Genomic DNA, 7,458 nt, shown 5'->3' with positions numbered 1-7,458 from the left:
TTACTTACTATGTACACCGGAACTAAGGACACACAGCTTCGAGCCAAAACAGAAGTTGTGTGACGTCATGTGAAAAGGGTCTATTAAGATCACATTACATTTTTTGTTTATTTGTTTTTGTTTCTTTTTTTAGGTGACCACAATGAATTGAGTCATCACCCACTTTGAGAATCTCCAGAAGAGATTCACCAAGTTTGAATTCATGAAAAGGATTTCACCATGATTACCACAACTATTGCAAGAACAGCTACATTTTCTGAGCATTTCTGGACATCTTTAAAGAGCTGCATTCAGGAAATGAAGACAAGAAGATCTCCCTGTTTTCAGAGCATTACAGGAAGGCTATAATGAAGGAGATGGCTGACACAATCAAAGCAAAAAATGTTAGGACTGTTGAAAGAACCTATTTTCTTAAGTTAAAGAATAAGTAATTCTGTTTTAGTTTTTCAATCAGTATTTCAGAGTAACAACATACTGACCAGACGTTAAACCCTCTTTTTGAAGGACAAGTTATCTTTTGTTTTATTCCAATGCACAAAGGGTTTGTTATACAGCTATGTTTTTAGTTATAAGTAGTCCAGTGTGTTTTAATTCACTTGAGGTAAGACTTAACATTAATGACTCTGTTAGCATAGCACTGAATGACATCTTTATAATTGTTGCTACTAGTTCCACTATACTTGAGGCAAGAGTTAATAGTAATGACTCTATAGTGACACTTAATGACATCTTCATAACTGGTGCTACTTGTTCCACTTGATGTAAAAGAAATTATTAATGACTTATTAAATCATTTGACAAAGCTTAATGCAATCTTTATTGTTGGTCCTACTTGTTTTGCTTTATTCCAGGTAAGGAAAATATTAATTACTGTTTTCTTAAAGATTTTGACAGTGTAATAACACGTCAGGACATTATTATGACTACTATTATGACATATGGTGATTCTTGGTTAATGTCAAGTTGTTATAAGAAAGACATTTTAAATGTCAACTTTGTATTAAAAGTGTCATGATTTACCAAATGACACTTTATGACAACAGTCATAAATATTCATGAAGACTTATTGATGTTCATGACAGGTGTTATGTCATGTTATGACAGTATCATGACAGCCTTATTCACACCCCATCAAAATGTTACCAAAGACTTTCCCGAAACTTGATATTGTCTGGTTTTTTTTTAGAGATGTAGTTTTCTATTGCTGTTGTGTTCTTTTCTGTTTCCTTTTGACTTTATATGAGTTAAAAAAAAAAGAAAAGGGAAGGGAAAGGAAAGGAGCCAAGTGGGCAAAGTTTCAGTCAGGTAACGTGATGAAGGTAATGGGAGGAGGGTGAGGAGTAGGGAAGCTTCTCTCCTATTGGTCAACAACAAGATCCAAGCACTGTGTGCTGAGGGAGTCCGTGTCAAAGATGTTGAGAGAAGCCAATAGCTTAGTAGAGCTGGAGGACAATAAGTTCTGCTAAATGTAATCTAATACTAATATTCTACTAATACCCCTCCTTCCTCTGATGAATGCAGAATACTAGAGGAAAAAAATAAATCAAGTATCTTCAGTAGCAGTCATTCTTACAATCAATGTGAAGGGCGTGAGAGGGCCCTTCACATTCCAGGGGAATAAAGGTTGTCATTGCCTAGCTGAAACCCATTGCTCTGCTGTTAATTTTAATCAGTCCTCTTCCTTTAAAGCATTCAAAAATCTAATGATCAAACAAAACGGGTAAAAAAGCAAACAGATGCAGAAATCTTAGGACAGAATGGAGCAACACTCTGATAACATTCTGTAATCCATTTTGGTTGTTGGCTGTTCAAATGTAGTCACCTGTTAAACAGCAGACTACATGTTTTTCTCCTTACATAGGATAAAATGTCTGTCTTTTATTTCCAAAGATTTAAATTCACAGTATTAGAGAAATGAGAGCTTGTAGGTCCCGTAATTACACAGAGTGGCCCCAAAGTCCAGACATTAATCACTATAAGCAGCCATGACAGCAAAATCAAAGACTTGGCCCCTATAGCTCAGCTCTTTTCTTTGCTGGACCCAGTGGACCCCAGATGCTTCAGCTCACTAACTGTAGACTCCAATATCATGTAGGAAGAAAAAGACAGAGACAGAGGCGTCACACAGCAGCAGATTCTGGGATTTAAGAACCCCATTCATCTTTGTCGACTGTACATGTTCCAGCACCTGTGCCATTATTAAATGATGATATATACTGCTCTGCCTGACCACACACACACACACACACAGTGTTTTATGAACTATTAGGATGCATGTCAAAAATGGAACAAATGGGTATGTGACTTTCCAAAGATTCTAGAGGCCTGAGAATCAAATGCTTTTTGTGTATTGCTTCCAGCAAAACATTAATCTATTGAATTTTTAGCTATGCCTACATTTTGGTAATTTTTATGCAATATATGGGGACATTGTCTGGTTTATGTGACTTATGAGTGCGATAACCTCACACTCAGTTATTTCAGATCTAAGTGAATTGTGAGCCCCAATACACAGTATTGTCCAGTGTGAGTGACTTATAAAGACTAGATAACTGTCAGTATTTGTAACAGGCCTGTTTGAAATATCAATCAAATCAAATCAAATTTTATTTGTATAGCACATTTCAGCAGCAAGGCATTTCAAAGTGCTTTACATAATTAAAATAAAAACAGCATGTGACATTGAATAAACAGTGAGAAAGAGAGACATTTTGAAAAAGATTAAAAAAGATAAAAACATTAAAACCCCTTTTGGGACTTCAGTTAAATGTCGTTTAACTGGGGCTCTAACCCTCTGGGACTTTAGTCAAAAACACCGTTTGACAAGGACTCCAACCTCTAGATTTTTGTTGAAACGCCGTCAACTGGGACTCTAAACCCCGTAGGACTTTAGTTAAACGTCATTTAACAAGGATTCTCACACCCCTAGATATAGATTCGTTGAACTGGGACATTTTCTGGGGGGGCTTTGCATAGATATTGTAAAAGAGAAATAAAAAGAAGTTAATAACTAGATGAAAAGTAAAGATAAAAACATTAAAATATGTGCATAATAAGCATAGGTGGGAATTCATCACACTCATCTGCAAAGTAACATACAAATAAATCACGTTCTTGTTATTAAAATACAGTAAAACTGAGCTGTTCAAAGACTTTAAAGAGACAAAGTCAAAGAATATGGTAATTCTACTGTTTAATTGTATAGCATTTATGAATTTTGCAGATGGCATTCATGTGGAAAGAGGAAAAAAACAGAACACTGACTTTCTTGATTATTTTTTCTTTTTTTAATTGCTGGCAAGAAATGTAAACTGAAATGATGTGATTTCTTGAACATTAATGAATTAAATAAAAAATAAAAGCTTCCACTCTATGAAACTGAAAAATATGTTTGGATGGTTGTGTTGTATTTAAGGAAATAAATTACCAACGTATTCATATATTTAACTTGTCCCCTGTATCTTTTACCACTTAACAGATGAGTGAGTGAGCATCAGCTGTAACCCACTCTCCTGACCCGTCCTCTTCTGAGTGAAATTAAAGCTGCAGTATGTAACTTTCATATAAATATTTTTTCACATATTTTTTAAAACTGTCATTATGTTGTGACAGTGTGGTATGAGAAGTAATATGTGAAAAATCTATTTCCTCTGCTGTCTCCCAGTGCTAGAAACAACCAGTCAGTGGCAGGAGAGTTTTAGTGACGTCAACCACAATCTCATGTGGTGCTGCTCATCCTTCCTCCCCCTCGATTTTTGCCATGCTGCAGCTAGCATAGCACAGAGCTGTGCAGATTCAAACTGTGAATGCTCACTTTAGCTAGCATAGCTACCAGTGACGGCAGATAAACAGTTTTCCTGTAATGATATGTCGTTTCTCCACCATTAGCACATTTAGCAGTGAGTGAATGAGTATGATTGACAGCGCTAAGACCCTCCTACTAGTTCTGATTGGTTGTTTTGCTCAGAACAGTGCATTACTATAACAAATAATAGTAATTCAGAAAGGAGGTGGAGGAGATTGTTTTCACAGATTATCTGTCTCATAAACTGGCACAACATGATGACAGCTTTAACAAATATAGAAAAATTTTTTTTATTAAAGCTATCTACTGCAGCTTGAATAAAATGCAACTACATAACATTTTTTGAGAAGTCTGGATTGCTTTTTGTGTAGTTGCATGTTGCTTTTGACTGTTGCTCTTGGGGAGAGACATTTCAGTATCTAAAACTAATAGAAAAAACCTATTTGCGTACTGTATGTGGACTGTTGTATGTTAAATTCATGAGCAGTAAATATTGTGCTAATTATCAGTATTGAACCAAAGAAGGCAAGCCTTTAAAATTGTGACATTTTTATGGGTCAAATAGACTCAAAAAATTGTAACAGCAGCTGCGCAGGGGGCGTCCAATAAAAGTTTTTGTCAGGGGGCCCACGATTCCTGGTGGCACCCCTAGTTGTGCATATAAGGTGTAAAGTTTACCTTCGACCAAGCGCCTCCTAAAGGAATCGCAGCACCCCCCTTTTGTAAAAATTTCCACCAATGACCCCTAGGGGGCGGTACCGCCCCAGTTGAGAAACGCTATTCTAAAAAGTAAGCTAAAGAGTGACTAATAAACTAGAATCTCTGGATTTCAAGTTTGTTCTAATGATACAATTCTGTTGTGAATGTGGAACTTGACTGCAGCCCAGTCTCTGTGTTTTAGAGCTACCTGTTTTGCCTGGAGGCACGCATCACAGTCCCTTTTACCTGGTATTTTTCAGCTTGTTATAAATTGAAACATGCTGTTTGACAGTCTTCACTTCATCTCTCCCCTTGCTTTTCACCTTCCCATTTTAAATAAAAATGTCTTTATTGAAGATAATGATGAAATACCTTCAATAAATATATTTATTGAAGATATTTCAATAAATATTGAAGATATTTATCTTCAATATTCTGTCCATATTTTGACAGAAATATGGATATAAAATGCTCTTTCTACCTTGCTTTTTCATTAAAGCACTTCAAAGATCTACCCACACTAATTGTGGTGGTCTGCTGTGAATCAGAAAGGATGATAAAAATACACATATCTTTAACCCCTTAACCCACACCAGAACGCCCACGTGCGGTTTTTCCATTGTATTTTTTGAGACTGAGATTTAACTTTAAACTCTGCCGGTGTCCATTATGACACTTTTATTGGGCAGCCTAGACCCCTCCCCTTTTGATTGACACCTCATTTGACCAGTAATGTTATGAAATGGCTTTTTCCGAGCCAATATCAAGACAGCGACTTCAGCTCGTTTTGACATGCCTGTATTCTTTCTGGAATATTTTTGACTGGTCAACTCGGAGACTAAATCTAAAGCCACCGATGTTTCGCTAACATGTGTCCTGTCATAAGGATATAAGGCATTTTGGGGTTTGTTTTGAGATGAATCCACCAGCTACATGCATAGCCAAGCGTAATCTGTGCGCCTTTGCTGCGTCAAAGTCAGGCTCTGTGCGCCCTCATGCGTAACGATGTTTACAGGACTTTTTTTCACCAACAGAGAGTCATGGAGGGACATGTTGTCAGAACGTGTCAATATTGGATGTGTTTCTTCAGCAGAACTTCACAACTCACAGGAGTGGATGATTATGGCCATAAGAGTGCTGACAAGTTTTGGATTTGAAAATACCAGAAAGCTTTAGTCGTCCACTACTACAGTCAGAGCAAGGGGGGAGGGAGGTAAAAAGCGTACCAAAAAGTGAGAATGGGGCCGAGGGGATGGGGCGGGAGAGGAGTTTGAAGAAGGAGAGTAGGTGGGGGGGGCTAGCATATCATTACAAGGGGGGTGCGAAGACGGAGAGAAGGTAAGGGTCTAGCGTATCGTTAGAGTGCGGGGCAGGACTTGGGGGTTAGCGTACCATTAGAAGAGGGGGATTGAAGGAGAGATGGTGGGGGGGGCTAGCATACCGTTAGAACGGGGGGTAGGGTTGAAGAAGGAGGTGGGATGGGGGTGCTAGCATACTGTTGGAGTGCTGGGGGGTGGATGGACAGTGTATTGCAAGAAGGGGGAGGAGGTCTGACTGACTGTAAGTACACATTCTCTGTGGGGACTTTATACTTATTCCTGTTTTCCATGAGGAGGTTCATTGCTGTGTTCATTTCAGGTATGAGAAGAACAGGCACCATTCTTGTCCTTTTACCACAAATCTCAATATTAAAGTGATTTGCAAGCTTCCTCTCTAACAGCTCTGTGCAATTCCGGGATGTATAGGACTGGATCTCCATTTTTGAACCTTGCCCCTGTTTGTACAACCTATGTCAAAGTTACCATGGCAAGATTTCCAAAGTTAGTGTAGTTAGGTTTTTCCTCCACATCCTTCATCCATTTAGTGCATTCAGCACATCCATTTAGTGCATTCAGCAGCGAAACATTCTGTGTAAGTCACAAACTGCTTAGCACTGCACTGCGCATTACCTGCAACTTTGGCTAAACTGTGCCCCAATTTTAGAGACTTGGATGGGACTTTATGCATTTGCTTTCCAAGTCATCATGTGCTTATATCACGTGAGGAAAGTTGCTGGACATAACAAGGTCTTTCCCTCCTCTTCAAAGATGTCTTAGCTCTAGCTACTATCAACAACCTTGCTATCACTCTTTTTCTGGCAAATGTAAATGCACTTTTTACAATACTGACAATATTGCTTCTTGTTCTTGCTCTCCCTTCCTCTTTTTGTCAATGCTGTGACTTTAACAGAGTTGCTATTGTGAGACCTGCTCACTGTTGAATCAGCACTGCATCTTATCACTTAAGAACTATGAGAATCAGTAATCTCCACACTGTGTGCTGTAGCTATCCCCAATGAAATATCATATAACCTTCTTTGGAGCATTGTCTTTCACTCAGTTCCTTACTATGTGTCTGAGTTATTACTTGAGTCTGGAACATTGTCAATATCGTCTGTTAGAGTAAATATTTCCATTCAGGTGCTGTAATTCATTGTCCCTACGTCTCCTGCATTACCCTTTACTCTTTTTAGTCTCTTCTGTCTTCTGGGTTACCTTGTACAAAACTCCAACATGACATTCCCTCGATTAAAGGCACATGGATTTCCCTCACTATGATAAATGAATGATGTTAGCTTCCTTATTTATGTAAATGTCCCCGGATTCTGTTGATATACATTTCAATAATCCAGATCAATCAACGGGATCCTGAGAAACGGCCCTATGTAATTTACAATGTCTGAGTGGAGAAGTGAATAGTTTAACGTGCAGAGCGCACATAGGAACTCCAAGAGGATTTTTTTTTTTTTGCGGTACTTTTGGCTCTTTAGTTCATCATAAAGTCCATAAAGGATATTTTTTTCAGAGCATTTGATGCTATTTTGTAATTTCTCATGTAACCCATGTTAATTTAACAAATATGAATTATAGCCTGTAGTACACTACATTATCGATAGGTGGCAGTAAATCGTTTCA

The sequence above is a fragment of the Poecilia formosa genome, unplaced genomic scaffold (assembly GCF_000485575.1).
Source record: "Poecilia formosa unplaced genomic scaffold, Poecilia_formosa-5.1.2 Scaffold236, whole genome shotgun sequence".
NCBI lineage: Eukaryota > Metazoa > Chordata > Actinopteri > Cyprinodontiformes > Poeciliidae > Poecilia > Poecilia formosa.
Note: the sequence above shows the minus strand (reverse complement) of the source record.